This window comes from Leptonychotes weddellii, chromosome 5 (assembly GCF_054177405.1).
Source record: "Leptonychotes weddellii isolate Sample4059 chromosome 5, ASM5417740v2, whole genome shotgun sequence".
In the NCBI taxonomy this organism is placed as follows: domain Eukaryota; kingdom Metazoa; phylum Chordata; class Mammalia; order Carnivora; family Phocidae; genus Leptonychotes; species Leptonychotes weddellii.
In genome coordinates, this window is record NC_138373.1 from 86,409,214 (window position 1) to 86,417,864 (window position 8,651).

Consider the following 8,651-nt stretch of genomic DNA (forward strand, 5'->3'; position numbering starts at 1 on the left):
TCTTATAAGGATTAATCCCATTGGATTAGGGCCTCACCCTCATGACCTCATCTAACTCTAATTACTCTTCAAAGACTCAATCTCCAAATATCCTCACATTGGGGGTTATGGCTTCAAATATGAATTTTGGAAGAACACAATTCAATTGATAGCAATTGGGATCTTTTTCCCTCCTTTTCTATTAAAAAAAAAAAAGTTAAGGGCGCCTAGGTGGCTTAGTCAGTTAAGCGTCTGCCTTCAGCTCAGGTCAGGATCCCAGGGTCCTGGGATCGAGTCCCACATTGGGCTCCCTGCTCAGTGGGGAGCCTGCTTCTCCCTCTGTGTGCTGCTCCCCCTGCTTGTGCTCACACTCTCTCTCTGTCGCTCTCTGTCAAATAAATAAATAAAATCTTTTTTAAAAAAGTTAAGAATTTGTTTTCTGATATTTCCTTTTAAACTTTTTATTGGGAATCATTTTAAACTTTAAAAAAGTTGCAAATAGAAGATAGGGAGTTCCTATATACCCTTCACCGGCTTCCCCTAATGTTAATAATTCATATAACCATTGTATAATCATCAAAACCAGGAAACTACCATTACTATAATACTATTAGCTAAACTTATTCAAACTGCACCAGTTTTTCCCGTAACGTCCTTTTTTAAATTCCAGGATTCCATACCAAATTTAGTTGTTTGTCTCCTTAGTTTTCTTCAATGTGTGACAATTCTTCATTCTTTCCTTGTCTTTAATGACACTGACATCGCTGACGAGTACTGGTCAGTTACTTTGGAGAATGTCTCTTATTTTGGGTTTGTTTGGTATTTTCTCAAGATTAGATCGAGGTTGTGCATTTTTGTCATGAATACGCCAGAAGTGACTTTGTATTTTTCTCTGTGTATCATTTCAGGGGACACATAATATCAATATGTCTTTAACTGGTGATCTTACCCTTGATCACTTGGTTAAGGTGTGTTTCCTGGGTTTCTCCAAGAAATGTTATGATTTTTACCTTTATAGATAAATATCCTTGAGGAAATCAGTCTCTGATTCTTGATTGTTCAGTGATATCTTAAAACAGAAGTAGGAAAGGGAAGGAAACTTTCTGCCCACAATATTATATGTGCTTTCACTCTGTGAAACACACAGAGGGTGAGACAGAGTAATATGAAGTTATTATTCCTATTTTATTTATTTATGTATTTTTAAAGTAAGCTTTACAACCAACGTGGGGCTTGAACTCACAACTCTGAGATCAAGAGTCACATGCTCTACTTACTGAGTCAGCCAGGCACCCCTATTCTTCCTATTTTAAAGAGAAAACTGCATCTTTTTTAGTTTAAGCAACTTGGCCAAGGTTAGAGCTAAGCCTGTGTTTGCTCATTTTGAGTAACTATTGGATATTCAGAAGAACTGATTATAAATATAATCACACAATTTGTGACAAGAGAATCCCAAATTTACATTTATTTAATGATAGAACAAATTGTTTCCCTGGTTTTCAAGCGCCTCAATGTGCTAGAATTTATACAGTCTTTAAAAGCAAGTGATAGCTCAGTTTGAGGTACTAATTTAAAACCATGGCACATCTCCAAAACTCATTTAAGAAACCAAGTACTTAATTAAATCTTCAATCATATTATTTAAGTGCTTTTTAATAATTGTTCTGTGGTTTAGGCAAAAATGATAGAGAAATACCCTTTGAAAATGTTGTGTCATGATTTTTGGAACCAACCAGAGATCATTTACTACAGATAAGTAATGATAAAATGAATAACCATAATGATGATAGCAATTTTTGAGCTATTTAGGATAAGAATTTGTCAATTAAATCATCGTGAATACCTTCTGAATACATGTTAAATTTGAGTGAAGGTGGAAAATGGCACGTTATCTAAATTATATTTTTATTGACAGATGAGTGTGTAACATTTCCCAGAATGGCTAAGGAACAGAGGGCACCCCTCTTACACCAAGCCTCCTGCCTTGTCCTGTGCCTGGGGCCATCAAGGTACTAACCCCCCACCACCCAGGACTCCTCACTTCCACAGGGCAAGTCTGGCCAAATGGGGCCCTCCTTTATCCTTGGAAACCTCCTTAATTGCCTCTCTGTCCTCCTCCTCCTCCTATCCACCCTCAGCCCAAAATCTTCAGTACCAGACACAAAAACGGAAGAGCTTAAGGCAGGGCGGGGAGGGCAACTCCTGCACTCCTTGTAATGCTGCTGTGGGAGGGGGCGGAGTGGCCAGATGCCAGAATGGCCCCCCACACCCTTGGCATCTCAGGCCTCAGGAAGGCTGGGGGTGAGAGTGAGCGATTATCATGGCTTTGTGTGAAGAAGTTTTTAAGTTTGCTGTAGTCCCATTTATCTGTTTTTACATTAGTATCATATCTGAAGAAATAATTGTAATGTCCAATGTGCTGAAGATTTTCTCCTGTCTTTTTTTCTAAGAATTTTATTGTTTTAGATCTTACCTCTAGGTCCTTAATCCATTTAGAGTTCATTTTTGTATATGATGTAAGGTAATGGTCCAACTTTATTCTTTTGCATGCAGATATCCAGTTTCCCCAGCACCATTTATTAAAGAGACTGTCCTTTCCTCATTATGTAGTTTGGCACCTTGTCAAAAATCACTTGTTTGTATACAAAAGAATAATTATTATATAAGGTAAAAAGTAAAAAGGCAATTCCTATATTTAGGAAGATGGCATGGACATTTTTGCCTATTTCCTCCACTATGTATAATTGAAATACTAGGATATTATATATAAAACAAACATAAGAAGGATGTGAAAGGTAGAGATAAAAAGGCAGACTTACTAGGGGCCTTAGAGCCCAAGGAACAATATAGTGGTAAGTATTCTGGGTTTTCTTTTTGCTTCATAGATCTTAGACTTGGAATTGAAAAAACTGGCAACCCAGGAACAGTGAATATCAACAAAAACACAAAAAACAAAACAACTTTGACAAAAGCCTGTTTTTTCTAGCCAAAGGATCAGGAAAGGGATAGCCTAGCAAGACAAATTTTTAGACAATAACCACTCTACTGTAGCTCAACACTACTTTATGCCAACAAAGGCTGAGTGGGAAGTCTAGTTTTCTAGATTCACAAAGCTGTGACTTTTATCCTTTCTTGTACGTAGTAAGGTACCTTCCCTACCCCTTGCAATGTCAATGGATACTGGACTTCAACTCCTTTCTGGAAGTAAAGGGGCTCCCCACCCCTTTCCACTGGGTTAGTGTTGGGAATACCTGTTACAGAGTCAGGACTTTCACCGTTATACAACAATAATAAGACCACAGGCTGTGATGCTATTGGAGATTACTTGGGGAGTTGGAACTCCTACCCATGCCCAGAAGTAACAGAGGGACCCCCACTGTTGAAAATAAAGCATATCAAAATTTGTAGAGAACAGCTAAAGCAGAGCTGAGGGGGAAATATATAGCACTAAATGCATACATTAGAAAAGAGAAAAAAATATCAAATCAATAATCTCAGCTCTCACTTCAAGAATCTAGAAAAAGAAGAGCAAAATAATGCCAATGCAAGCAGAAGGAAAGAAAGGCTAAAGAGAAGAAATCCATGAAATTGAAAACAAACAAATAAACAAAAAGAGAGAAAGAGAAAATCAATGAAAAAGCCAATAAAAGTGATAAACCTCCAGCAAGACTGATAAAGAAAAAAAAAGAAAAGACACACTTTACCAATATCAGAAATAAAATAGGGACTATAACTACAGAATCTGCAGACATTAAAAGGATAAGGAAATACTACAAGCAACTCTACACACATAAAATTGATAAAAGAAATGGACCAGTTTCTCAAAATGCACAAACTGCCACAACTCACCCAAAATGAAATAATTTGAATGGCCCCCAAATTTTAAGAAAATTGCACTTGTAATTGAAAAACTCCCAACAAAGATATGTCTAGGCTCAGATAGTTTCATTGCAAATTCTATCAAATTTTCAAAAAGGAAAAATTAACACAAGTTATACACTTCTTCCAAAAAACCAAAAAAACCCAAAAACAACAGGAGAGAATACTTCCTGATTCATTTTATGAAGCTAGTATTACCTTAACACCAAACCCAGGCAAAGCAACACACACAAAAATGAAAAGTACAGGCCAATGTCCCTCATGAATATAAAAGCAAAATCCTTAAAATATTAGCCAATAGAATTCAGCAGTATGTAAAAACAATTATATACCATGACCAAGTGGGTTTACTCCAGGGAAGCAAGGCTGGTTCAGTATTGAAAAGTCAATCAATACAATCCATAATTTTAACATGGTAAAAAAGAAAATCATATCATTATGTCAATCAATGCAGAAAAGTGTTTTTGCAAAATTCAAAACCCATTCATGACACACACACACACACGCATGCACACACACACTCAGAAAAATGGGTATATAGAGAGGAATGTCCTCTATTTGATTACAAACATCTACACAAAGCCTATAGCTAACATTATAACATTATACTTAATAGTGGAAGACTGAATGCTTTCCTCTGTAAGATGGGGAGAAAGGCAAAGATGTTTAATGTTACCACTCTTATCCAACATAGTGCTAGAAGTTCTAACCAGTGCAATAAGGCAAGAAAGGGAAATAAAAGGCATACAGGTTAGACAAGAGGAAATAGAACTGTCCCTATTTGTAGATGACATGACTATCTACATATAAAATCCCAAGGAATCTACAAAACAACTTCTAGAACTAATAAGTGAGTTTAGCAAGGTCACAAGATATAAGAAAAACATACAAACATTACTAATATATGAAAATACAATTGATTTTTTAATGTTTATCTTATATCCTACACTATGCTGATGAAAGAAATAAAAAATCCAGATGGAGAGACATACTGTGCTCATGGATTGGAAGATCTAACATAGTGAAGGTATCAATTCTCCCTAAATTAATACATAGATTTAAAACAATTCATATAAAAATTCCTAATGAATTATAAAAGATTTGTACAAAGTTGTTCTAAAATTTGTATGGAAAGGCAAAGGAATAATAATAGCTGAAACAATTTTGAAAAAGAAGAATAAAGTGGGAGAAATCAGTCTATCTGATTTTGAAACTTATTATATATATCTACAGTAATCAAGACTCTGGGGAGGGATAGATACATAGATCAAAGGAACAGAAAAAGAAAACTAGAAATTGCCTCACTGATTTTTAACAAAGGTGAAAAAGCAATTGGATTAAGGAAAGATAGACTTCTCAACAAATGGTACTAGACAATTGGACATCCATAGGCAAAAAAAATGAGCCTTGATAAGTCTCACACCTTATACATAGATTAACTCAAAATGGACCACAAAGTAAATGTCAAATGTAAAAGTATAAAGCTGTCTTTATTTCATGCAAAATACAGTAATTCTGTCCAATTAGCACCAAGTCTTAACTCATTCCAGCATCCACTCTAAAGTCTAAGGTCCAAAGTCATTTAAGTATCATTTAAAATCCCTCTCTATCTGTAAACCTGTGAAATCAGATAAATTATGTTCTTCCAAAATACAGTGGTAGGAGAGGCATAAGATAGACTTTCCCATTCCAAAAGAGAAATAGAAAAGAAAGAAGAGGTGAGGCATGCCAAGCAAGTCAAAACCTAACATTGTAAATTCCATAAAATCTTAATCTCTTTTGCTGAGTGCCCACCTTCCAGACCCACAGGGGCAGGGTCCTAAAGCTCTGCTAAGCAAGGCTGGCTCTCAAGGCTCCAGGGAGCCCCAAGCCCATGGCTCTTCAGGGTAGCCCACCCCCAAGGCTTCAGGCAGAGGCCATCTGGTTTATTGTAACCAAAAGTGGTGGCTTCACCCTTTGGAAGAGAAGAAGTAGCCCTGATGATCTTTGAATTGTCTTTGGGGGTCATTCTTCCCTTTTCTTGAAGACCACCACACATTCTTAGCTGAATAGCTCTATGGTCTGGTTCTATAGGATCTAGGAAGTCTGACAGCCTTCCTTCATTCTGACTTGTTTATTCTGTCCCCATTAGTTCCGGCTGCCAGTGTTTCTGCCAGTAAAATCCCATTTCAATTCCTGGTTTCTGCTGAGATGGCTGATTGAATCCAGGAATCACACCCATGATCTTTTTATCTAATGGTTGTTCAGCCACACCCTTAGATTCTGTTCAGAACAACTGTTCTCTTTCTTTTGCAATATGGATAGCCTGAATTTTCTAAAGCGCCAGATTCCTGTTTGCTTAACAATTCCTTCTTCAATTCATCTCCTTCCTTTTGCATTTTACTTTAAGCAGCCAGGAGAACCAAGTTGCTCCTTGAACACTTCGTTTATAAACCTCCTTGGCTAAATATCCAGTTTCATTGCTTATAAGTTCTTCATCCTACAAAACATAAAACACGATTCAGCCAATTTTTTTGCCCCATTGTGAAAAGGGTCTCTTTTCCTGCAGTTCCTCAGTAAGGAAGCTGTTCCTCATTCCAAGACCTTGCCAGAATGGCCTTTAATGTCCACATTTCTATCAATATTCTGTTCACTGTTCTTTATGTATTCTCCAAGAATATGGAAACTTTCTCTCTCGCTCTCCTCTTTTCTTTCTGAGCTGTCATCCAGAATTGCTTTTAATGTCCATATTTTTAGCATGTACTTCAAAACTCTTCTCACCTCTACCCTAATATGCAGTTCCAAAGCTGCTTCCACATTTTTAGGTGTTACAGTAGCAACCCACTTCTTGGTACCAAAATCTGTATTAGTCAGCTTGGGCTACCATAACAAAATACCAGAGAATGGGAGACTTAAGCCACAGAAATCTAATTCTCACAGTCCTGGAGACTGGGAAATCCAAAGTCTAGGTGCCAGCCAATTTGGTTCCTGGAGAGGGCCCTCTTCCTGGCTTTCAGATGGATGCCTTCTTGCTGTGTCCTCCTGTGGTAGAAAGAGAGGCAGCAAGCTCTCTGGTATCTCTTCTTAAAGAACAATAATCCTAGCAGATTCAGACTTTACCCTCCCGACCTCATCTAACCCTAATTACCTCCCAAAGGTTCCATTTCCAATACTGGCACACTGGGGGTTAGGGCTTCAACATATGAATTTCAAGGGCATATAATTCAGCCATAGCAGTATGCATATGATATGTGATAAGCTTCCAAAATACCCCATTAACATTATTGTAATGGGTGAAACCAGAAGAAATTTAATCTTTTTTGGGGTTGAGGCTATAATCGCAGGTTCCATAAGAAGCCTCTTCCTTATATAGCAATTATTGTACCACCGGATGTTTTAATTATGTGTGAATGGGGTGTTATTGTTTAGCCATAACATTGCCATCTTAGAGAATAGCCACACCTTGGTAGTACCCAGCCCTTGGATTCCTTCTCCTAGCCTGATCTTCTATGCCCTTTTTCTTGGCCCTTCACAAGTCCTCCCTCCTCACTCTTTCCTTCATGTCAAAACTTGTTTTCTGAACAAGACTATAGTGTCAATGATATACACAACTTTAATGATTTAACCAAATGTGCCTTATCTTTCATAAGATTTACTTTTTAAGTCTGGGATTGTAAGCGTTAAGCAGAAAAAGGGTTGGTTTGGAAAAATGAAGGACCAGCCCAGGTACACTTAAAAATGAGATGGACAGAACATCTAGTCCTGTGCTGGCCTGATTAGCATGGTACTTCCTGCCTTCCCTCCATTGCTGAACCTTTAGGCCATACATGATACAATGGGCTTATGGTGGTTGTCCAACGTCTAGGCTTATGTGAGCTTCCCACTGTCTCTGTTCAGCAAAAAGGGGAAGAGGACAGTTCAACATGGAGAAAGCAAGTGGACAAGTGGCTGAGAAACTCACCTATTTCTCAGCTCATGCTAAATCTTTTATTCCCCTGTTGCTCTTTGGAAATGTAGTAGGCAACACATGTGGCTTGTGTATGGAGAAAATTCTGGGATGATAAGCTACAAAAAGATGTTCAAGTCCAAACTTAGCTTCAAAGAAGGCCTCACATCTTTTCTTTCCTTTCCTCCCAGCCCAACCTCTCTCTTCTGAGGATTTCTCATCTGCTTCTCTTTCCTTGTCTTAAGGTTTTTTCATTTGCTGCTGACAACATAAACTATAAATTTAGTAAGGGTTTCGTTGAACTTTGGAGTAAAACTAAAGCACAGCTGTTTCCTTTTTCTTGTGCTTTTTTCTCCTCCCCATCCTTTTTTCCTTTGTTTGGACATTTAATATTTTTAAAAATTAGCCAAGTATCTATATTTTATAACCAGCATTGGTTTTTGAAAACATCAGTCTCATTTTTCTTTATTAAAGCACGGTTCTAGGACTCTAGCTACTCACTGTTAAATATTAAGAAAAATGATTGTTGGACTGTTTTGAATGGGGGTGTAGCTGTGGCAGGGTTTTTTTTTCTTTCCTTTGCACACACCTCAGGAAGGAAAATACAGAAACACCCTTTAGACTACTCTCTTGAGAAGTACTCTTCAGGCTTAGAATAACCCCAAACAAGCAAAACCTTTGTGTTTAGCAGAGAGTGGGTATGGAGGAGAAGAGGATGTTAAAAAAGACGCAGAACATTGGGCTCTTCTCAGAAAGATATTCTGTGCTGTCAGTGTCTCTAAAAGCTGTTTACCAAGGGAAAGGATGGTAGGAAATGTACTCATTACAGGGGCTGTTTGAATCTCTAAATCTGACTTCAGTTTCTAAG